Genomic DNA, 25,522 nt, shown 5'->3' on the forward strand with positions numbered 1-25,522 from the left:
CCGTATAATTTGTGTTCCGTGTGTTATCTGAATGTACTCGTCTGCGATGCTGCCACAAGTCAGTGTTACTCTGTACCTGTACCTTCCCGTACTTGTGCACTTGGCAACAAATTCAACAGGACCCGAGAAATCTCAGTGAGATTTGATCAGTGATGATCATCTTAGCAGCTCGGTAGGTCGAATGTATGAGACATTACACTTTTAAATGCAAAACCCTGAACAGTGTTGATGATCAGAGGGATCTTAGACGCCAAGTTCATCGCTCCCTGAAAGAGACTGCAAAGATTGACCGGGTGGTTAAGAAAGCAAATGACATGGTTGTCTTTATTAGTTGAAGCTTTGAGTTCAAAAGTCGGGATGTTGTGTTGCGGTTGTTACGAGTTTGCGGTCGTACTGTGACTGTTTCTTTAAGAGCGCAGGCGTGAGGAGGCGGGACTATGACGTCAGTCACAGGCTGACCGCTAACATTTTGGGGGGGGAGAGAGAGAGAGAGGGGAGAGAGGAGAGAGGAGAGAGGAGGGAGGAGGGAGGAGGGAGGAGGGAGGAGAGAGGAGAGAGGAGAGAGGAGAGAGGAGAGAGGAGAGAGAGAGAGAGAGATTGTCGCAGCTGAGGCTTGGAACACTCCTCGGTACATGGTACAACAACGAATGCGTGTGGCTGTCACTTCATTGGAATGGATTGTGGAATATCTTGTGTTAACCCTTGCCTGGGTATGTTGTACGGTAACTCCTGCAAGAAGGTATTTCTGTGACAGGTCACTTTCGCTGATAACTCGTATATGGACGGATTCAACGGATAAGAACTTCGTCGACGGTTATTTTGAAGTAACGGCCTTTTCTCTACGTTTCACACTGGATTACAAATATCTCTCCCCCATCATTTATTCCCATGATTACTGAATTTCCTACTTTACCATCTCAAGACTCTAAGCTGTGTTCCCTCAGGCTCGATAGTTTGGGAGTTATATTTACATATATACACACATAACACTGTTAAGTTTCCTTTATTTCGTTGTTATTATAAGTAGATCCTAATAAAGAAGTGGTTTTAACATCAAAACTAGACTCCAGTGTGCACTCTATTGCTGCTGGTTCGTTTCTAAAACGTTACAGATCGTAACACAGCTTCATAAAACTAGTTAGGCGACATCTGGAGTATTTCATACAGTTCTGGTCGCACCCATTCTCGGAAGGATGTCGGGGCTTTGGAGAGGGCGCAGAAGAGGTTTACCAGGATACTGCCTGGATGAGAGGCATGAGCTATAACGAGAGAATGAACAAACGTGTTGTTTACTCCAGAGCAGCGCAGGCTGGGGTGAGACTGGATGGGGCGTTTATAAGGTTACCAGAGGAATAGATAGAGTGGACGGATGATATATTTTTCCTGGTGGTTCAAATGTCTAATACATTTAGGGTGAGAGGAGATGTGAGTGGCAAGTAATGGATAGCTGGATATATGATATATATAATGATATATATAAGGATAGCCCGGGGGGGGGGAGGTCACGTGATACAATTTGCCCCTCCCATTTAACTGCCGATGAGCAGCATCTGTGCGTCGCTTCCGAGGCCCCGCCCTCCGGATGATGCGCCAATCACTTTGCGCATGCTCACAGTCTCCAGGCGGGCGCCGTTCCGCGGATTCGGGATCACTGTCTGCGGGCCGAAGATATCACTTTCCCACCGGTGAGTATTGAGACCGATCCCGAGCCGCGAGATCCGATGTTGGCCTTGAGCCCCGAAATGAGGGCCAATTACTCATTTAGTACCCAGTTATCTGGGCTCGACAGAAATGTGTTGACTTCACTGAATCTGCATTGAATGATCCAAACTAGGAGCCCAGGCTGTCTATTTCCTCAGAACTGAAAGGGGAGTCCCGCCAGCAGGTCACGTGAGACTTTGAGCCGCAGATCTGCCCCGACCCCCGCTTTGTGACGCACGATCACGTGGTGTGTTGCTAACAATGTTTACAAGAATAATCTCAGGAATGATCGGCTTTATGTATGAGAAGTATTTGATGGTTCTGGACCTGTGTTCAATAGAGTTCAAAGTGGGGGTGGTGGAGGGATGTATGGTTAAGTAAACCTACCGAATGCTCAAAAGCCTGGATAAGCCTGGAGAGGATGTTTTCATTATACGGAGAGCCGGTGATCTGACAGCACAGTCTCAGATTAAAGATGCTTCCCTTTAAAACTGAGATGAGAAAAACTTTTTGGCCAAAAGATGTCTGATCTGTAGAATTTGTTGTCACGGAGGTTGTTTGAGGCTGCAATTTGAGTATATTAATGACAGAGATTAATAAATTCATGATTGTTAAGCAGTTGCGGGATTACAGGAGAAAGGCAGGAATATGGTGTTGGAATAAAAATCAGCCATGGTTGAGTGGTGGGTCAGACCAGATGGATCGAATCACCTAATTTTGTTCCTGTGTCTTTTATCTTACCATGACTGAATGATGGCTCCTCCTTATTCCATATCGTTTTGTGACATCTGAGGGACAATAACAGATTGTTCACTGAGATCATTATATCTGCCTTCAACGTTTAAATTGCAGTGAGTTTTGTTCTTAGTAACATTAAGCAGAAATGTTTGTTTCTCCTTCTATTGTTAATGTGCTTCATTATATTTCATGTTAAAGTTAGACCTGGGGTGAGAGATTTATTGGAAGAAAAAACCTCAATGGAACTAAACCACGACTGAAGATGAGGGAACTGCAACAAGTGAACCAGCCCGAGGATTGTGAGCATTAACTGGAGAGAAACCATCTGACTTGTAGATTCCAGTGATTCAGTCAGGAGAAAGTTTGGTGAGTCTCATTTACTGAAACACTGGTCCTTTAGACATTACATACCTGTAAAAGGAAGGTAGGAAATAGTTGGAGTGAGATTGAATGTGCCCAGAGGAACCAGTTATGCCTCTGTTGGATCCAGTTGCAATCACTCCAGGACTGGTAATGTGCTTCCAACAGCCCAGCCCTTTAAAACCACTCCCATTCTGTGGAAGTCAAATCAGTAAAAAGTCACTCAGAGACCATATAAATAAAAACTCTTTACTCCAAGCACCAAGGGCTTACTCAGTTAGTTGTTCAAACAGAAGCAGTCTATGACTGTTCCTCCCCAATCCGCTAAGTAACAATTCCCCTTACACCACAGATATATCTGTCCAGGTACCCACCAGACTAGACAGGCTGGAGCCAAAGTTATTTACTATATTACAGCCCATTAAGATAAATTACAAAATAGTCATAATGGCTTGCACACACAGAACAGACTGAAGCTGTCCTATCTCTATCCTTGAGTGCACAAGGAGATAAACATCCAGAAACCCTAGCTAGCTTCCCTCAAGAAGAAATATGGCTCAGCATGACTTAGTACATCGGTTGATCATCAGCAATTTCTTTCAGAAAAACAGGCGGCTATTGCTTAAGGAAGTGTTAATCCTTTTACATACTTTATTACTCCCTCATTTTGATCATTACATGATCAACAAAGTATTTTTTTTTACAGAGAAAGCAACCGTGTACACCATTGACTTATCAATGGATAAAAACAGTGCACAACAGTAATTATAAGCCTTAATGCAATATCATGCCTCACATATTACCAAACAGGCCTTCAAATAATACCATTTCGACCCTTCAGTGAACCTGTGTAAATCCTGCCCTACTTTCTTGATGCTGTCAATTTCCTTGGCAGTGTGCTTGGAGAGGGATGTAATGTTAGACTCATCAGGGATATAGGTGCAACATTCTGAGTCAATAATAACACAGGTTGCCCCTTTCTCAGCTAGGATAAAATCTAAAGCCATGAGATTCTGTACGACTGTTTGCTGGATTGCAATCATTTCAGTGGATATTTCTGTTACTTGGGCCTGCATTTCTGTCAGGGCCTCTGCAGTATTGTGGCCAGCTCAAGTGCTGTAGCCAAATTGATTATCTTTTGTGGATTCCTGGCTACACCTTAGGAGAGAAAAGTGATCATCCAAAATTGCTCAGTCTCAGTTGTTCCTCTCCGCTGCCGGGCACCTGCAAGTATGGCCAGGATGCATGTTTCCCAGTCTAGGAAGTTGTGTTTGGTGTGAGCCTGAGATACCATCCCTCAAAACACTGACTGCCGCAGTCATCTCTGACTGGACCCCAGTTCCTCATCAGTCTTCCCCTGGTGTTATTTGTGAATGCCCAGGTGGAGAGTTCCTCACTCTGGTTGAGCAGGATTACTGACATTGGAATCATAGTTTTACTATGCTGTGGAATTTTGGCACAAACCCAGCAGGCCCCTAGTTCTACCTGTGTGGCATCGGTTAGACAGAGACACAGAAATGTGTTAACATGGGGACCCCGGATGCTGGGGTGTTCCCTCTCAAAGACATAAACACGAACACCACTGTTACATACCTGTAACAATTTAAATGAACCAGCAGCAATAGACCACACTTGGAGTCTGGTTTTGATGTTAACACCACTATCTTTATTTGTACCTACTTATAGTATAACAACTTAAGCAAAACAATCAAAAGGGACCTTGGGGTTCAAATCCGTACATCCCTCAATGTTGCTGCACAGGTTGATAGGGTGGTTAAGAAGGCCTATGGTATGCTAGGCTTCATTAACAGGGGGATTGAGTTCAAGAGTAGAAAGGACATGTTGCAACACTACAAATCTCTACAAATGGTGAGACTGCACTTAGAGTATTATGTTCAATTCTGGTCACCTCATTATAGGAAGGATGTGGACGCTATGGAGAGGGTGCAGAGGAGATTTACCAGGATGTTGCCTGGTTTGGAGAACAAGTCATATGAATCAAGGTTAGCAGAGCTGGGACTTTTCTCTTTGGAGAGTAGAAGAATGAGAGGGGACTTGATAGAGGTCTACAAGATTATGAGAAGCATAGACAGGGTGGATAGTCGGTATCTGTTTCCCAGGGCAGCAATAGCAAATACCAGAGGGCATATGTACAAAATTAAGGGAGGGAAGTCTAGGGGAGATATCAGTGGTAAGTTTTTTTACACAGAGGGTTGTGGGTGCCTGGAATGACTTGCCAGGGATGGTGGTGGAGGCTATAACATTATGGCTATTTAAGAGTCTCTTGGACAGGCACATGGATGAAAGAAAAATAGAGGGTTACATGGTAGTGTGGATTTAGTACATTTTTTTAAGGGTTATATGGGTCGGAACAACATGGATGGCTGAAGGGCCTGTACTGTGCTGTAGTGTTCTATGGTTCTATGGTTAACAGTGTTATGTGTATACATATGTGTAAATATAACTCCCAAACCATTGAGCTCAGGGAATACCAACCTTAGAGTCTGAAGATGGTAAAGTATGAAAGTTCAGCTCATCCACGGAATAAATGATGAGAGAGAGATATTTGTAATCCAAGGTAAATGTCGAGAGTAAGCAATTGCTTCCAATTTGACAAGTTTGACAGTGGTAAAACAGGATAACAGTCGCCGATGATCATATGAATTATCACCAAAACTAGCTGATAACAGGGGTACCGTCTTCAAAGGGAACTACCACCCAGGCAAGGGTTAGCACACAGGTAGATTCCACAATGTACTCCCAATCCAGATCCAACACACAAAGTATTACCAACAGTGATTTCCACAGAATACCTTTCTCACAAGTGATTACCACATAACGCACCCAAATCCAGTTAAGGGTTAACAAAAGCAGTAGCCACGGGATACTCCATCAAAATCCCCATATGGATTATACGAATTATCACCAACAGTGATTTGTCACGGGGTACCCTGTACAAGTGAATTACCACCCCCAGGCAAGGGTTAGCACAAGTGGTCTTCACAGGATACTCCCAAACCAGGGGTCGGCAACGTTTACCACTGAAAGAGCCAATATGGACCCATTTCCCACAGAAAAGAAAACACTGGGAGCCACAAAATGAAATAACACTGCATACAACGGGTTTTTTTTTTGCCTTTATGCTATGTATAAACAAACTATAATGTGTTGCATTTATGAAATTGATGAACTCCTGCAGAGAAAACGAAATTACATTTCTGCATGCAACAAAAACATTTTGAACTCCGAAAAAAAAGACGTTGTGTTGAAGGTTACTACATAGGTAGCCTACCTTGGATCGAAGAATTAAAAGAAAGCGCGCACTGGCGGGTGTCAGGCATTGGCAGTGGTGATGTATATTAATAGCGATAAAAAACACATTGTAGCGGTGTAGCGCTACACGCAGCGCTAAAATAAAGACTGCAGTCAAAGGTAACTTTATTCGAACTAAACAGCCTTGCTTTAAAGCCTCCCTCAACCCACCCCCCGTGGGCGCGGATGCTCCAAAAGACACGTACTCACAAACCCCCGTAGGCTATCTCCCTTAGCCTGAACGCTGGCTAATTGTGAGCTGGTTCGGATGTGCCAGGAAACGGTGTCTCCGCAAAGTTTTCAGATTGTACAAGATCACCATAATCTTCAAATTTCGAATTACATTTCAAAAGCTAACAAACCACGGGGAGCCGCATCACAGAGATCAAAGAGCCGCATGTGGCTCTGGAGCCGCAGGTTGCCGACCTCTGTCCCAAACCAACAGATCCACTCCAGTGGATCAGACAAAGTGACAATCACACATTCAGTATTTGCTGGATCAATAATCAACCCACCCTTGTGGGCACAGGAGAGTTCAAACAGCGAACTTCGGCCACTAGGTCCTTTGTTTCAAACCTTCCATCTTGTTTCTTTCTCTCCGTCTGACTGACTGTCTCTGACTGTCCTTGCTTAAATAAATCCAACTGCGAGCTATGTAAACACAAGCTTTGAGCAAGTGTAAACACACTGCATAGTCAAATAGTTCCGCCCCTCCCTCTCTGTCAGTAAGAATCAAACAGGAGCCGAGAAAGCTTGCGGCTGACGTCACTCAGGCACTCCCTCTTAAAATGACAGCCCATGGCAAGAAACCTAGAGGTTCGTCACACCACTATCAACCAATACTTTTTCTTTTAGTCCGAGAGAATCCTTCTACTCAGCTCCTTCAGTACACGTTTGTAGTCTGTTCGATGTATCCACTGAGGTTGCCCCTTCAGTCTCAGAGCCGTGGACTGGTCAATAACACTTAATATGGTCCTCTCCACCGAGGTCTGAATTTCCCTCAATCCCAGTTCTTGGTCAGGACAAAATTCCCATGTTCTTGGGTGGGATAGTCACTCCTCTCTGCGGGATAGTTCTCTTTCTTGTAAGTCTGTCATACCTGTGAATGTAATGCTTGGAAAATCTTTATAGTTGGCATATATATTTCCCCATCTCTTCCCTGAGGGTATGCATATCCAATTTACCTGGTAGACTTTGTGGGAGCAATGGTACACAAGGTCTTGGTCCACAGGGTGTCCTCATGGGCCGTCCATAAATTATTTCAGCTGGTGACAACACTGATTTCCCCTGTGGGGTGACTGTCATGTAGAATAGGTCTAACAGTAGGTCCTTCAACCAAGTGAGTCCAGTCTCCGCTGTTAGTTTGGCCAATTTACTCTTCAGAGTGCCATTGACACTTTCCTCTAAGCCAGCGGCCCATGGGTGGTGTACACAGTGGAATTGATACTTTATAGCTGTTTGTTACACACCCCTTCACTTGCTTTCGCCACAAAGTGTGGGCCATTGTCAGAGCTCAGCATCTCTGGCAGGCCATACCTGGGAATTATATCCCATAGTAATACCTTCACAACAGTAACAACAGTATTATTAGTAGTTGGAATAGCTTCAATCCATCTATTAAATGCATCTATAATAACTAAGCAGTATCTATAGCAATGTACTCTAGGCAATTCAGTAACATCAACTTGTAGACACGAAAATGGTCAAGGGAGTCGTACCCGGTGTGCAGGGTACAGGTTAACAACCATTCCCTCCTTTTCCAGGTGTGTGCATAATTGGCCAATATAGGTAAAAACTGTGTAGGAACACAAACCTGTCCCGCTGGGGTGATCCAAAAACCTAGGTCAGAGTCTTTCTGGCACCCCATCTGGAACCACAGCTTGCACTCCTCCTCACAGGCGTCCCCTGAAAAGTACTTACCTCCCACATGTCTGGCAAACTCGTTCTGCTTGAGTCATGGAGGATTGACTGATGGGAACCCGAGGAGACTACAACTATCGAGGATTGTGCAGCACTTTTCGCTGTCTAATCTGCTAAAGCGTTGAGTTTAGTGACCTGGTTGGACATGTGGGTGTGAGCCGCACATTTAATAATAGCCAAAACTCGAGGTATTGTAGAGCGGTGAGTAAGTTGTTTACAAAGGTGGCATTATTAATGGGGTGGCCAGAGCAAGTCAGGAATCCCCATGTTCCCAGAGAGCCCCGTAGTCACGTACAACTCCAAATGCATAACCGGAGTCTGTGTAAACGTTTGCACTTTTATCTGTTGCTAGGATACAGGCACGAGTCAGAGCAAACAGCTCAACCTTCTGGACGAGACGGCTGCTTCAAAAGAGTCCTGCTCAATTACTTCACTGTCGGTTACTATCGCATCGCCAGAATATTGTTTCCCTGCTGGATCCACAAAAGGGCTTCCATTCTCATAAAATGTTGCCTTGTGCTTGAGGGGATATTGCAGAGTGGATGAGAGAGTCTGTCCTTCTTTCATGGTAATCCAGATGGGGGGCAGTTTTAGAAATTAACAAGCAAGGCCAATTTCATGGTCTGAAATTGCGTTCGGTCAATATTAAAAAAGTGTCTTACCAGATGTCCTGTCTTCACCTGAGTCCTTCCAGTATCAGAGTTGGCATGCGGCCAAGTCTGACCAGCCTCCCTTGGTGCTGGAGGCTTGTTTCATCAGGGTGTAGGCAAGGAACCCTAGGCCCTTTGGCATGAACCCTGGGCAAACCCTCACGGTGGTATGGGGAACCACCTGTCCTGTCTGCCGCCAAAGGAAATCCGGAACTTCGGCCAGTATTGCCGAATACTCTCTTCCTTTAACCGTTCTAATGTGACTGGGAACTTTGTCCCTAGAGGGGTGCATAATTCTGGCTTTTCTCAATCCCCCTGAAATTCCACCTGTAGTGGCTGTGTATGTGAATACGTGCGTTCCGTGCCTTCGAACCCAGACAGAGTGATTGTCATGTTTGATAGCTGGAATCCATTTTCTGATATTACTTCCTGATTGAGAGTGGTTGTGGTTGCCGGCATATCAATCATAAACGGAATTGGAATTCCAGCAACTTGCAATGTTCCGTTGGGCTCTTCCTGAGGGGTGGTACTCACGGCAGGAAGCATTCTTGCTTGTTAATTTGAAAACGGGTTGTTGTCCCCACCTGTCCCTTGGTAGGTTTTTGTTCCCATTTCTGATCCCCAGATATAGCCCTCTCGCGTCCTTCTTCCCACTGAACATCTTCACCTTTAATATTAGTTCCCTTCAGGGTTGATTGGGATTTGAAAGTCAGGTCCCAACAATATGTCAAAGCTCGTCACATTTGATTTTGGTCATTGTCAGGCCAATCCATATTATTTGTTTTAATCATGTTGGCTAACTTAGTTGGTAAGTATTGGAGCAGCAGGGAGTTAAACTGGGGGGACAGATTCCCATCTTTAAAGGCTTGGTCAGAAGTTGTTCAGACCTCAGATGGAGTCAACAATCAAATGGCTGAGCATGGTGCGATGAATGTGCTGAGCTGTGTATATTACAAAGCAAGAAGCATCGTAGGAAAACCAGATGAGCTCAAGGCAGGGAATTACGATATTGTAGCCATTATTGGGACATTGTGCCCAGTAGTCTGAGGGATTTAGAGGAACATATTTTTAAGGAGATCGCAGACCATGACAAGAAACAAAGGTTGATGCAGTAAGTGATTTTAACTTTCCATATATTGACTGGGACTCCCATACCGTAAATGGACTAGATGGGGTAAAGTTTGTCAAATGTGCGCTTAATCAGTGCGTAGGATTCCCGACATAGAAGTGTGCAATAAGTTGTTAGGAAATGATCCAGGGCTGATGACAGAAATTAGTGATCATAATGCCATGAGATTCAAAAGTAAATATGGAAAAAGAGAGGTCTGGACCATGGATTGATATTCTAAATTGGAGAAAGGTCAATTTTGATGGTATCAGAAAGGATCTGACAAGTGTGGTTTGCGACAGGCTGTTTTGTGGCCAAAGAGTACTTGTAAGTGGGAGGCCTTCAGAAGTGAAATTTTGAGGGTGTTGAGTTTGTATGTGCCTGTCAAAATAAAAGTTGAAAGGTAACCAGTGCAGGGATCCTTGCTTTTCTAGAGAAATTGAGTCCCTAGGTATTTGATTCTCCTAAATGCCTCAGACTGTTGGGTGCTACCAAGACTCATTAATGACTACAAATCATAATTCCATGCAAGCTCATCTGACTTTTTTTAGTCATCTTCTGGTGGTTTCTAAAAGCTTCCCAATAGTTTTTGCTCTTTTGTTTGCCCTCTCTTTGTTTTTTTATGATGGCTTTGGCTTCTCATTTCAATCATTTCAGGTTGTGTCCTCCTACCTTTCCGTTGCTTCCACTTCTTTGGGATGTGTCGATCACTCAGCTCCCGAATTGCTCCCGGAAACTCCAGCCATTGCTGCTCCATTGTCACTCCTACATTTCCCCTTACATGTTTGGCCAGCTTCTCTGTCATAGAAACATGGAGAAGTTCAGTACAGAAACAGGCTATTTGGCCCACCTAGTCAACGCCGAGAACACATTTAAGTTGTCTAATGCAACCACCTGCACTACCTGAAGGGACAATCTCCCTTCCTGCCCCTACCATCCAAGTACCTATCAAACTTCTCTTATTGTTGAAACTGGGCTTATATTCACCACTTTTGTTGGCGTCTCAGTCTCAGTAAAGAGCTTTCCCAAATGTTCCTGTTAAATTTTCACCTTCCCCACTTACCCATGACATCTGGTTGTCATCCTACCCAACCTCAGTGGAAAAAGCTGTTTGCATTTACCCTATCTATTCCCTCATAATTCTAACAGATCCTCAAGGCAATGTATAATTTACTTTCTGATATTTAGGGCCTTTTTAGGTGTATAGAGTGATGAGGGGCATTGATCGTGTGGATAGCCAGAGGTTTTTTCCCCCAGGGTTGAAATGGCTAACACGAGGGGGCATAGTTTTAAGGTGCTTGGAAATAGCTACCGAGCGGATGTCAAGGGTAAGTTTTTTACCTAGAAAATAGTGCGCGCGTGTAACCCACTGCCAGCAGCAGTGGTTGAGGCAGATACAATAGGGTTTTTTTACAGCCTCTTAGATAGGCACATGGAGCTTAGAAAAATAGAGGGCTATGTGCTAGGGAAATTCTAGGCAGTTTCTAGAGTAAGTTACGTGGTTGGCACAACATTGTAGGCTGAATGGCCTGGAATATGATGTAGATTTCTATGTTCAATGTTTTATGTTGAACAGTGAAATAACATTTCTTCTTTAATCTGTACAGGGTCCTCGATTTTAATGCTGCTTTTTCACACTCAAATAGAACCTTTGTCCATCTCCTGAGTAAATAGATTAAAAAAATATTTAAGATCTCCCCCATCTGCTTTGGTTCCATACGTGGATTATCATTCTGGTCTTACAGAGAACCAACTTTTTGCCTTACAATCCTTTTGCTCTTAATCTATCTCTGGAATTCATCTGTTCTGTAATGGCAACCTTATGCATTCTTTTAGCCATCCTGATTTATTTCTTATGTGTTCTCTTGCATTTTTTTATACTTCATAAGAACCTGCCTGCCTATCCCTGTTATGCAACTCCATTTTGTGCTTCACCAGGATCTCAATATCTCTTGAAATCCAAGGTTCCCAACAGTTTCTATCTTAGTACCTTTTATTCTGACAAGCACATACCTGCTTTGTTCTTTCAAAATTTCGCTTCGAAGGCCTTCCATTTACCAAGCACACCTTTGCCATAAAAGCAGCCTGTCCCAGTCCACAGTTGCCAGATCCTAGTATCTTAATTCCAGGTGTTGATCCATGCCCTGAACACATCCACCTGTCCTATGAACTCTTTGCATTGAAATATACAGGGCTCAGCATATTCACTGCACCATGCTCAACTTTTTCATTCCTGACGTTGTCTGCGGTCTGAACAACATCTGTCTCCAAAACCCCTCCACTATCTGTTCTGTTATTCAGGCATCCATTCCCCCTTCAACTTTAGTTTAACCCCCCTTACCACCACCCCCCACCATGCAGCTCTATCACCCCTTTGGTTTTCATCTCCCAGATCAAAAAAAAGGAGGTGCATACCAGGTACAGGCAGATAGGAACAAATGGGCTACTTATGAGATACAGGAAATTCAAGTGAACACTTATGAAAGAAGGCATGAGGTTGCCCCAGCAGACAAGGTGAAGGAGAATCCTCATGGATTCTGCAGATATGTTAAGTGCAAAAAAATTGCAAGGGAAAAAAATAATCCTCTGCAGGATCAGAATGGTAATCCATATGAGGAGACAAAATAGATGGGGGAGATTTTTTCTGCCTTTGTATTTACTCAGGAGATGGACACAGAGTCTATAGAAGTGAGGCAAAGTAGCATCAACTTCATAGACCCTGGACAGATTACAGATGTGGAGGAGTTTGCGGTTCGAAGGCAAATTACCATGGATCGGACCCTGTGGAAGACAAGTGCAGTTGTTGGAGCCCAAGTACAGATATTTCAATCATCCATAGTGACAGGTGAGGGACTGGAGAATTGGAAGACAACCGATTTTGATCCGCTATTTACGACAGGCTCTAAAAATAAACTAAGAAATTGTATGTTGTGAACTTGACATCAGAAGGGGGAAAGTTACTGGAATGTATGTGCAGGAACCGGATATATAAGTATTTGGATAGATGTGAATTGATTAAGGATAAACAACATGGCTTTGTGCATGGTAGGTCATGTCTAACCAATCTTATAGAGTCTCTCGAGGAAGCTATCAGGAAAGTGGGTGAAGGCCAAGGCAGTGGATGTTGTCTACATGGACTTCATCAAGGCACTTGACAATGTCTCATATGGGAGGTTGGTCAAGACGGTTCGGTCACTCAACATTCAAGATTATATAGTAAATTGGATGAGACACTGGCTTTGGGAGAAGCCAGAGTGTGGTAGCAGATGGTTGCCTCTCTGACTGGAACCCTTTGACGAGTGGTGTGTCATAGGGATCAATGCTGGATCTGTTGTTGTTTGTCATCAATATCAGTAATCTGGATGATAGTGTGGTTAACTGCATCAGTAAATTTATGGATGACACCAAGATTGGTGGTGTAGTGGTCAGCGAGGAAGACTGTCATGGTTTACAGTGCGATCTGGACCAGCTGGGAAAATGGTTTGAGAAATGGAAAATGAAATTTAATGCAGACAAGTGTGAGGTGTTGTATTTGCTAGGACCTACACAGTGACTGGTTGGGTACTGAGGAGTGTTGTAGAAGAAAGGGACCTGGGAATACAAGTCCGTAATTCATGGAAAGTGGTATCACAGTTAGATAGAGACGGAAAGAAAGATTTCAGCCATTGGCCTTAGCAGATAGATGTTATGTTGACTTGTAGAACGTATTGATGAGGCCTAATTTGGAATATGTTGTGCAGTTTTGGTCACCTACCTACAGGAGAGGTGTAAAAGAGGTTGCGAGAGTTCAGAGAAAATTCACAAGGATGTTGCCAGGTCTGGAGCACTTGGGTTACAACGAAAGATTGAACAGGATAGGATTTTATTCCTTGGAATGTAGAAGATCGAGGGGAGATTTGATTGTGATAGAGTGGCATAGATAGACTAAATGCAAGCTGGCTTTTACCACTGAGATGGGGTGGGATGACAACCAGAGGCCATGTGTTAAGGGTGAAAGGTGAAATGTTAAGGGGAACATGAGGGGAAACTTCTTCACACAAATGATCATCTGGGTGTGGAATGAGCAGCCAACACAAGTGATGAATGCAAGCTGGATGGCAACATTTAAGGAGGTTTGTATAGGTACCTGAAAGGTAGGAGTGTGGGAGAGGGCAGTTTAAATAGATTAGCACAAACTAGATGGCCCAAAGGGCCTGTTTCTGTGTTGGTACTTTTCTGCAACAGCCTGAAATAACACAAAAATTCATTCTAAGTCCATTTAACGGCTGTGCGGACCAACCATTCATCTCAGCAGGAAATTTTTATAAGGCATTAAAACTGTGGCACTTTAAGCTACTAATACATATAAGACAATCCCAGCTGCACGTCAAGAAAGACTATTTGTGTGAGAATGTTTCAGTTACTCTGTGGCCAGGCACCCATGCAGCTCAGCAGGAACAGTGAATAATTCCAATGGAGAGAGCCAAACTGAGCCAAGGCACAAATTGGAGATGGCAGAAATGCTCCATTCCTATAGAAACAAGAAGAGCATCAGGGAATTGATGGTCATTCCAGATACCAGCACTCTGCCCAGTTAGAAAATGATTTCTCTGTCCAACTTGGGTGGAACCTCACTGTGACAGTATGATGCTGGATCAAACCTTGGCAACTCAAGTAATCTCATCTGAAGTGTTGTCCTACACCCATTGATGGATTTTGTAAATCTTTTTACAGGTTAAAAACGAGAAGGAATTTGCCTCCCAGAAGCTCAAACATGGCACACCAGTTTTGCTGTCTCTGTCTAGATAGTTAAGAAATGAAGCAAGGGATTCAATCGACCATCCTACCTGATCAGACGACGGGGCAGGATTCACTCAGTCATTTGACCAACTGGCACGTCCGTCATTTTACACAGGGGACAGCCTATTCTTCTGCTCAGACAGTGGGATTGGATTCAGTCAGTCATCTCAACTGAAGGTACATCAGCAAGTTCACACTGGGCAAGGTCATTCACCTGTTCTCTGTGTAAGAAAGGATTTAGTCTGTCATCCCACCTGTGGACCCACCAGTCAGAAGCTGGTCATCTGCTGAATTTCTGGGAAAGGATTTACTCGGTCATCTGACCTAATGGCACACCAGCGAGTTCACACCGGGGAGCGGCCTTTCACTTGCTCGGACTGTGGGATGAGATTCACTCGGTCATCCACCCTACAGAGTCACCAGCGAGTTCACACTGGGGAGAAGCCATTCACCTGCTCAGTCTGTAGGAAGGGATTCACTCAATCATCCAACCTGAAGAGTCATCAGCGAGTTCATACTGGGGAGAAGCCATTCACCTGCTCAGACTGTGGGAAAGGATTCACTCGGTCATCTGACCTAATGGCTCACCAGCGAGTTCACACCGGGGAGCGGCCGTTCACCTGCTCGGACTGTGGGAAGGGATTCACTTTGTCATCTCACCTACTGACACACCAGCGAGTTCACACCGGGGAGAAGCCATTCACCTGCTCAGTCTGTGAGAAGAGATTCACTCACTCTTCCACACTACTGACACACCAGCGAGTTCACACTGGGGAGAAGCCGTTCACCTGCTCAGTCTGTGGGAAGAGATTCACTCAGTCAGCCAACCTGCAGAGTCATCAGCGAGTTCACACTGGGGAGAAGCCATTCACCTGCTCAGAATGTGGGAAGGGATTCGCTCTGTCATCCCAACTATTGAGACACCAGCGAGTTCACACTGGGGAGAAGCCATTCATCTGCTCAGTTTGTGAGAAGAGATTCACTCATGCTTCCACCCTACAGAGTCATCAGCTGTTTCACACTGGGGAGAAGCCGTTCACCTGCTCAGTCTGTGAGAAGAGATTCACTCAGCCATCTGAACTGAAGGTACATCAGCGAGTTCACACTGGAGACAGGCCGTTCACCTGCACAGACTGTGGGAAGGGATTCACTTGCTCATCTACGCTGAAGGTGCATCAGCGAGTTCACACTGGGGAGAAGCCATTCACCTGCTCAATCTGTGGGAAGGGATTCATTCAGTCATCCAACCTGCAGATACACCAGCGAGTTCACACTGGGGAGAAGCCATTCACCTGCTCAGACTGTGGGAAGGGATTCACTCGGTCATTTGACCTAATGGCTCACCAGCGAGTTCACACAGGGGAGCGGCCGTTTACCTGCTCGGACTGTGGGAAGGGATTCACTTTGGCATCGAAACTAGTGAGACACCAGCGAGTTCACACTGGGGAGAAGCCGTTCACCTGCTCAGTCTGTGAGAAGAGATTCACCAACTCTTCCACCCTACAGAGGCACCAGCGAGTTCACACCGGAGAGAAGCCATTCACCTGCTCTGTCTGTGGGAAGGGATTTACTCAGTCATCCCACCTACAGAATCATCAGCGAGTTCACACTGGGGAGAAGCCGTTCACCTGCTCAGAATGTGGGCAGAGATTCACACTGTCATCCCACCTACAGAGTCATCAGCGAGTTCACACTGGGGAGAAGCCTTTCACCTGCTCAGTCTGTGGGAAGGGATTCACTCAGTCATCCAACCTGCAGAGTCATCAGCGAGTTCACACTGGGGAGAAGCCATTCACCTGCTCAGAATGTGGGAAGGGATTCACTCAGTCATCCCACCTACAGAGACATCAGCGAGTTCACACTGGGGAGAAGCCATTCACCTGCTCAGAATGTGGGAAAAGATTCACTGATTCATCCACCCTACAGAGACACCAGAAAGTTCACACTGGGGAGAAGCTATTCACCTGCTCAGTCTGTGGGAAGGGATTCAGTCAGTCATTTCACCTGAAGAGTCATCAGCGAGTTCACACTGGGTAGAAGCCATTCTCCTGCTCAGATTGCGGGAAGAAGTTCACTTCGTTATCCAAACTGCAGAGTCATCAGCATGTTCACACTGCTGAGAAACCGTTCACCTGCTCTGTCTGTGGGAAGGGAATTCACTTTCTCATCTACGCTGAAGGTACATCAGGTGGTTCACACTGGGGAGTGGCCGTTCATCTGCTCAGGCTGTGGGAAGGGATTCACTCAGTCCTCCACCCTACAGAAACACCAGTCAGTTCACATTGTTATTTATCCCTTGCTTTTGTTTGCTATGGACATTCATTTTAAGAGAGAGAGAGTGATTAAGAAGGCAAATCAGTCTGGCTTGCAGCTTGTTTACATCGCTCACAGCTTGTTTAGTTTTAACCGAGAACACAGACACGTAGAGTCAGACGGAGATGAAGGAGGAAAAATGGAAGGATCAAAACAAGGGAACTAGTGGCCAACGGTCACTGCTTAGAGCTTTCCTATGCCCACAAGCGTGGGTTAAGTATCGATTCACCATATATCGAACGTGTGGTTATCACCTCGTTTGATCCATAGGTGTGGATCGGATTTGGCATATCCTGTGAAGACCACTTATGTGCTAACCCTTGTCTGGGTGTGATGTGATAATTCACTTGAAGATGATACCCCTTGTGACAAGTCACTTTCGATGATAATTCGTATGTGGATTTGAAACGACAACGGATAAAATCTACAGCGACTGTTCTCTCGTTTTACCACTATGGAACCTTTGGAATTCGACGTAATTGCCCTCTCTCGACATTTACCCTGGATTACAAATATCTCTCTCTCATCACCTATTCCGTGGATGAACTGAACTTCCATACTTTAGCATCTCAAGACTCTAATCCTTGTTTCCCCCGAGCTCAAAAGTTTGGGAGTTATATTTACACTCATATATATACACATAAAACTGTTAACTTTTGTTTATCTTGCTTAATTTACTTTGTTATAAGTAGATACTAATAAAGATAGTGATTTTAACATCAAAACCAGACTCCAGGAGTAGTCTACTGCTGCTGGTTCATTTCTAAAGCTTTTGTTTCTAAGGTTTTGTTCATAACAAAATTGGAGCCTGTGTCTGGGATGTGAACAAATTTGAGGGCGTGTTGATTAATTAATTATTGATTTCATTGGGGAAATCCCTTTTGATTTTTTTTTGTGTGACCTGTGAGGCATTAGAGGACGCCAGAAGGATCGTGTTGTTGTGTATTGCGAAAAGGTTTAAACTTGCTAAGGTGAAATTGACAATGAGGAAGGCACAGATGCAGATGATTATAACTGAATGTTATGTATTTGAGGGTGTGTTTAACATGGAGGAGTTGGAGGTGTTTCCTGAAAATAAACCTAGTGAGCTTGAGCTCCAGCACAAGTTAGAAAAAATTAAAGATGTAGGCTGTGGAAAGCAGAGGCAGTTTGAGGCTAGAGAGGCAGAAAAACAGAGGGAAGAAGCAGAAAGACAGAGGCTGTTCGAGCTGGAAAACATAGAGAGATTGCAGAAAAGGAGTCTAGCGTTAGACTCGGTGATAAGTCTGAGGGCAGTTGGAAGTTAAATTGGTACCTCCACTTGACGAGGCAGAGGTTGATAAATACTTTCAGCATTTTGAAGAGGTTGCTCCAAGTTTAAAGTGGCCAAAAAGGGTTGGCCTATTCTCTTACAATGTCAAATTGAGGGGAAGGCTCAGCAATCCTATTCTGCTCTGACAGTTGATGAAGCAGCTGATTATGACATAGTGAAACAGGCTGTGCTCAAAGCTTATGAGTTGGTCCCAGAATCATACAGGCAAAAGTTTAGAAATTCAAGGAAATCTGTGAACCAGACTTATATGGAATTTGCTTGTGAGAAGTTTGTGTTTTGACCGCTGGTGCACGTATAAAAATATAAATGATGATTTTAACAGCATGAAAGAGTTGGTTGTAACTGAAGAATTCAAAAGGTGTATCCCTGATGACATAAAGACGTATTTTGATGAAAAGGATGCTGCAACATTGCAGGAGTCTGCTAGATTAGCAGATGAGTTTGCTTTAACTCATAATGTTAAATTTACCCAGAATAAGAGTTTCCAAAAGAGGAGGGATAACCAGGGTAAACCAGAAATTAAAGCTGGGACTAGTGACAAGATGAAGGGAAGCAGTTCAAGGTGATATATTCTGGTTTGTTTTGTTACTATTGTAAGAAGCTGCTCATATGATGGCCAACTGTTCTATCCTGAATAAGAAAAAAAAGGAGGCAGTCCCAAATGCCTGTGTTCAATTCAGTATGTTGAAGCACCTATAAACCCACAGGGTTCTGAACATTCTGTTGAGGCTCAGTTAAGGACTGAGATGTCTGACCGAGTTAAGAAGGAATTTGATTATTTTATGTCAGATGGGTTTGTATTAGTAAAGGAAGGGTCAACCTCAGTACCAGTGAAAATTCTTTGAGATACTGGGGCTTCTCAGTCACTTATATTCGACAGTGTTCTAAAGTTTGGTGATGAGACTAACACTGGTGAGGTAAATCTTATTAAAGGCATTGGGGCTTCTGTGCCACAAGGCAACTTTACAGTCAGGGTTGGTTTCCAGACCTGTTAAGATCGGATTATGCTCCAGTTTACTGGTGGAAGATGTTACTTTGCTGTTAGGGAATGATCTGGCAGATGGTAAAGTTGTTCCTGCAGTGCAGTTGACAACTAAGCCGACCACTGATGACCGACAGATGTATTTATACATTTATCCTTTCTGTGCAGTAACTCCAAGTATGGCTAAAAGTCTACCAATGCAGACGGTTCTGTGCAGCATGATTCTGATACCCATGACAGCCAAAATCGGGATTCAGGTTCTGCTGACTTGTCAGGGTCTTTTCTGCTTTCATTGTTTCAACGGGATTGAGGTAGTAAGTCTGTTGAGAAAGATTTATCCCTGTCTAGGAAGGAGTTTATAGCAGAACAGAACTGAGACACTAAGATAGAAATTTTAAAAGAAACAGCTCTCTCTGATGATGAGATTAAGAAAATGCAAGTAGGGTATTATCTCAAGGATGGAGTGTTAATGAGGAAGTGGAGGCCACCTGCCATACCTGCGAGTGAGGAACGGACAGTTGTTCACCAAGTTGTAGTTCCTAAAGTTTATAGGATAGAAGTATTAACTTAGGGCCCACAGTATGCCCTTAGGTGGCCATTTTGGAGTCAATAAAACTGTAAACAGGATTATGAAGGTATTTTACGGCCTAATTTGAGGAAAGATGTTGTGACCTTTTGCTGAACCTGTCACACTTGTTAATTTGTGGATAAACCTAATCAGGTCATACCAGTGGCCCCACTCTGACCTGTAACTGCATTCGGTGAACCCTTTTCCAAAGTTATAGTGGATTGTGTTGGCCCATTGCCAAAGACTGAAGGTGGCGATCGGTATTTGCTAACTATTATGAGTACCTCATCCAGATGCCCAGAGGTAATATCTCTCAGATTTTACATCTGGTTTATTCCAGCAGGTGGTTTATGAACTGGGAGCTAAACGAATTACATTATCTGCATACCATCCGGAAACACAAGGGGCTTTAGATAGATTTCATTCCACCCTCAAAACAATGAATAAGACATACTGTGTTGAAAATGGAAAATACAGGGATGAAAGAATATATTTGTTTTTGTTCACAGTAAGAGAGTCAGTACAGGAATCACTGGGCTTTAGTCCATTTGAATTTGTATTTGGTCACAGCGTGAGGGGACCTTTGACCTTGTTATAGGAACAGTGGATTGATGGGATGTACATGTTAACTTCTTAGACTATGTTTTAAAGTTCAAAAACAAACCAAACCAGTCCTGTAGCCTAGCAAGACAAAACTTATAGATTTCACAAAGCAAAATGCAGTTTTGGTTTGATAAGCAGGCTTGTGAAAGAAAATACCAGGTGGGGGGTAAAGTGCTTGCCTTATTTCCAATGTGGATGAATCCACTTAAGGCGAAACTCAATGGACCGTACGAAATAGTCTCTCAAGTTAATGATGTGAATTATGTTATTAAGACATCCGACTGACGCAAACCAACACAGATGGTACACATAATATGATACAGACTTATTTTGACAAGCAGGCACCATCTGTGGGTGTTGTTGTCAAATTATATGAATCTGGCAACCATGAGAATGAAACAATTGACTCGTCTGAGACTTTTCACAAGCCAAACATGGTCCCAGTTAGGCTAATGAACTTGTTCAAGAAAACATTGATAACAAGTTGGCTCATCTGCAGCCAAAGCAACAACAACAGCTGAAGGAATTAATTCTGAAGTTTAAAGACTTATTTCCCAATGTTCCCAAGCAAACCACGGTCGCAGTACACGACGTAGATTTCGGTCTAGCCAAACCGATTAAACAACACCCATATTGCATTAAGGTAGAAAAATGTAAATTGGCTGAGCAAGAAATTGAATATATGCTGAACAATGGTATTATTAGACCTGTGATTATGGATTGTGCCTTTAAGAACCATGTCTGTAAAAGAGAGAGAGAGAGAGAGAGAGAGAGAGAGAGAGACTAGCACTAGCACAAGCAGCTTGTTACAGACACACAGAGAGATGAGGGCCTGCATGATGGACAGCTGGTGTTCAGCTCAATGGTATTTAAAGGAGTGTTGCTGTTTGTTTCATAGGACAGGCAGACACACGAAGGCTAGTGGGAAGAGTTGTCACTGAAGTTTTAAATGCCCACGGGGGGTGGGGTTGAGGATCAGTTAAGAGGAAGCAGTCTGTGACTATTAGTGCATGTAAGAGCGACCCTGGGAAATCTGCTAGAAACCCTTGCCTGGGTTGGTAGATTGTCACTTGTAGACGATGCTCTTAAGTTGGTCACGGTTGACTAAATTGTTGGATTTGGAGGACATCGGAAGACGGTCAATGACACCTGTTTGGATGCCAAATCTCTCACTCACTTCAATCCCGTGAACTGAACTGAATATCCTTACCACACCAGCGTAAGACTGCATCATTTACCACCTAAGTTTGGGAAATATATATTTACACCTTTATATGCATAATACTGCTAGATTTTGCACTGATTATGCAAAGGTAAATGCAGTAACAAAACAGATGCCTATCCTATCCCTAGGTTGGATGATTACATTGATAAGGCTGGAAAAGCTAAATTTCTTACAAAGATTGATCTGTTCAAAAGGTATAGGTGTGTTCCATTGACGGACAGAGGTAGAGAAATTTCTGTGTTTGTGACACCTGGGTTGCACGAATAGAATATTTTGCCGTTTGGAATGAAAAATGCTCTAGGAACATTCCGGAGAATGATTGATCCTGTAATTCGAGGTTTGGAACACACAAATACCTATACTGATGACGTAGTCACAGGGAGTGAGACTTGGGAAGAGCATATCTCTGCAGTGGAAAAGCTGTTTGACAGGATTTCCCAGGCCAGTCTTACAGTTAACTTACCTAAGAGTGAATTTGGCCATGCCACTGTTACCTACCTTGGCAATGTTGTAGGTCAAGGCAAATTGGTTCCTGTTCAGGCAAAAGTCCAGGCATTTTTCTCAAGTTTCTATTCCGACTGGTAACAAGGTTCTTGGAAGGTTTCTGGGAATGGTTGGATATTATCGTAAGTTCTGTAAGAACTTTGCTGGTATCGCTCTTCCGCTGACTAATCTCCTGGAGAAGGGCAAAAAGTTTGTTTGGATCGAGCCTTGTCAGAAGATTGATTGAAAGTTATTATTTGAGATTAGGCCAATCAATGTAGTGTCGTCAACAAATTTAATTCGCAGATTGGAGCTGTGAGTGGCGACTTAAGTCATGGGTGCACAGAGAGTAAAGGAGGGGGCCAGGGAGACAACCCTGTGGGGTATGTGTGCTGAGGGTCAGAGAGACAGAAGTGAGGGAGTCCACACTTAGCACCTGCCGGCGATCTGACAGGAAAACCAGGATCCAGCTGCACAAGACAGGGTGAAGGCCGAGGTCTCTGAGCTTCTTGTCGATACTTCACACCTTGGTATGGCTACTGTTCTGCCTATGATTGCAAGGAACTGCAGAGAACTTTGGAGAACAGAGAACATCAGAGAAACAAGTCTCCCCTCCATGGACTCTTCCTACACTTCCCCAGCCTCGGAAAAGCAGGCCATGTACTCAAAGATCCTCACAACCTGGACATTCTTGCTCCAAACCTGCTCTCCCTTCAAGGAAGCTAGACAAAAGCTTAAAAGCGCGTACCACCAGGCTCAAGGTCGGCTTCCTGTCTGTGGTTATAAGCCAAATGAATGATAAAATGTAATCGACCTCACAATGTAACTTGACGTGACGCTGCACCATATGTCTATCTGCACTGCACTTTCTCTGCAGCCATAATTCTTATTTACAGTAATTGTCTTGTCGTATATCAACTGTCATAATGTATTGATCTGTGTGGCTGGTACGTAAGGCAAGTTTTTCTCTGTAGTTCAGTAATGATGATAATAAACAATATCCCCATTTTAATTGTATGGAAATATTAGACAGACTGAGCTTCTGCTTAGGAACCACTGAAGGAAACTTAACTGTTGCCTTTTCTGAGGAATGCAAATAAATAGAAAAGGCATCAATCTCACATTACGATCTGCGGTAACCGGGATCAAGTGACTGGTGGTGGGTCTCCCATATCAATGTCAGAATCAGGTTTAGTAGCACCAGCATATGTCATAAAATTTGTTGTCTCTGCGACAGCAGTAGAACCCAACTCATAACAATAGATATTGACAATTGTGATTTAAAATAAGAATATACATATTAAATAGTTAAATTATATAAGTAGAACAAAAAATGTAATAAACTATTTTAATTGTGTGGAACTATTTGACTGACTGGGTTGTTGCTTTGGAAATTCTGGAGTGAAGCTTACCTGAACTGTACACATTTATGAGAAGCTCAGATAAATCAAAAGGCTAAATTCTCACATAAATAGATCAGACATCCAGAAACGTTGGCTGCACATCAGCAGGGAAAACAGTGGAATGAAACATGCTGAATGTATTGCAGAAATAAACATTGTCCACTCACTATGAGAGGAAGTGACAGATCCGGATCTCACTGACTTGTCTGAATGGATGAAAGATGAAGCTACACGTACATTTAGAGCAGTGACCCGCAGATGCTGCAGATCTGCAGAAATACGTAAACAGGAAACAGGATCAGGTGACGGGTGGATGGTCTCCCACCTGAACCAGTGACTCTGCTCCTCACCCTCACACGCTGCCCGACCCTTTGGCCGCATTTCCCACATTATTTCATATTTACACCAGATACATGTTTAGTTTTTCCCTCCGTGTCTTCCCCGTCCCTTTCCCTCCACCTCCATGGTCACAAAGTCACGGGCTCGATTCACATCCCAGTACAACACACAATTCAGACCCATACAGGAAGTGCGCAGGTTTAATTTAATTCAGTCTATTCACATTTTTCCAGCATCACTAGACAGGAACACTGAGACATCAAGTGAGAAACAGCAGGAAGAGGCCATTCAGCCCCTCTAACTATCAATGAGATGGTGTCTGCTCTCCCATCTCAGCCACACGTATCTGCCCGATCCTCATTTCCTCAATCACTTTCGTCTCCACACATCTGCTAGCCTCGGTTTTATGTGAGGATGGTCACTGAGTCTTCACCACCCTCTGTGGTGGGGATTTACAGACTTTCGCCACCCTCAGAGTGGAGACATTTCCCCTCATCGCAGTCCCGGACAGTCCACCCCATTTTTCAGAGACTGGGATCCCTGGTTCAACCGGTAATGATGTTGTGCATTTCAATGTGTTCCCCTCTCAGTCTTCGATTCTCTGAATGAAAGGGTTAAAACATTTGCTTTTTCTTCATATGATGACCCGACCACTCCAGGGATACTGAAGTCTGGTGAATCTTCATTTCACTCTCTATAACAAATACTCTCTAACCTCTTTGCTTATCCTTTATGGAATTTATTTCCATCTTCTGCAGCCCCGTGTTGCCCCAATCACTCACCTCCCACCTCTGTCACTATTTCCACCTTCCCACCACCCCCTCACCTGGATCCACCTCTCGCTCCTCAGCTCTTGCCCCATCCCCACCCCTCACCTCTTTTCTCTGACTATTTCCCATCCACTCACAGTCCAGAGGGAGGGTCTCGGCCCGAAATGTTGACGGTCCATTTCCCTCCACAAATGCTGCCCGACTCACTGAGTTCCTCCAACAGTTTGTTCTTTGGTCTGTGTAACCCGTGTGAGTATGGGGAGCGGATTTTACACCATATTCCAGGTACAGTCTCAACAAAGCCCAAATAATTGTCACTTCACCCGGACCACTGGCCCCGCTTGCGGGGCAACAGTCTGCCGGTGTTTGCCCCCCAATGTGGTAATCTCTCTGCTCGCCACCACCGTGGCCTCAAGACATTTCCACAGATGAGCCCCTCCGAGACAAACATTCTGTCCGCCCCCGTCACAACATCTTCATCCTTTCAGTAAAATTCCCGTCCTCTCCCTCCCCGGGGAACCGGCATCAACCCGACGGGCCGAGTGGTCTCATCCTACCTCTTAGCAATACATCAGACTCCGGCCTCAGGAGACACTTTACAAATGCCTCAACTTCCCTTGGAAGGAAATAGAATCAGAAAGCGGAAATTTACTTTGAGATTTGTTTCCGCTCTGTCGAGACTCCTGTACCGCAGCGAGAGACGAACTCAGCGGGGTAACTCCCTCTCGGCTTGTCCGCTTCCACTATTGGGTGTAACCAGTGATTGACATTCCTATGCACCAATGGAAAAAGCGCAGCTCTTGAAGCTTTGTTTTTCTGCTGTGGGGGAGGGGATGGTCACGCGATTGATAGCTCAGCCGTTAAACCGATAAAGCTCGAACACAAGGGCAGATCCTGGTGTGGGGAGCCCATATGTGACATCAGTCACGTGGGGGGGCGGAGCTGTGTGACGTCAA

At 44.2% G+C, this 25,522-nt stretch overlaps 1 protein-coding gene, 1 long non-coding RNA gene and 1 pseudogene across 9 annotated transcripts in view; 2 read left to right on the plus strand and 1 right to left on the minus strand.

Annotated features, from left to right (window-relative positions):
- Window positions 1-25,273, minus strand: part of LOC132407308 (zinc finger protein 229-like) — a 38,376-nt gene extending 13,103 nt beyond the window's left edge. For 3 of the 8 annotated variants that reach the window (XM_059993627.1, XM_059993622.1, XM_059993620.1), the window contains exon 1: window positions 25,124-25,270. The gene's annotated coding sequence lies outside the window, so the exon portion shown is untranslated. Of the gene's footprint in view, window positions 1-10,461; window positions 10,588-14,615; window positions 14,897-22,069; window positions 23,526-23,624; window positions 23,727-25,123 lie in introns of those variants that run through there. The other 5 variants (XM_059993624.1, XM_059993623.1, XM_059993626.1 and 2 more) reach the window with 5 other exon arrangements.
- Window positions 571-10,479, plus strand: LOC132407310 (uncharacterized). The gene is made up of 3 exons (XR_009516445.1): window positions 571-1,685; window positions 2,638-2,805; window positions 8,384-10,479. It is a non-coding gene; the product is annotated as an uncharacterized LOC132407310 (long non-coding RNA).
- Window positions 14,860-25,522, plus strand: part of LOC132377460 (zinc finger protein 271-like) — a 32,578-nt pseudogene continuing 21,915 nt past the window's right edge.

This window comes from Hypanus sabinus, chromosome 18 (genome assembly GCF_030144855.1).
Source record: "Hypanus sabinus isolate sHypSab1 chromosome 18, sHypSab1.hap1, whole genome shotgun sequence".
In the NCBI taxonomy this organism is placed as follows: domain Eukaryota; kingdom Metazoa; phylum Chordata; class Chondrichthyes; order Myliobatiformes; family Dasyatidae; genus Hypanus; species Hypanus sabinus.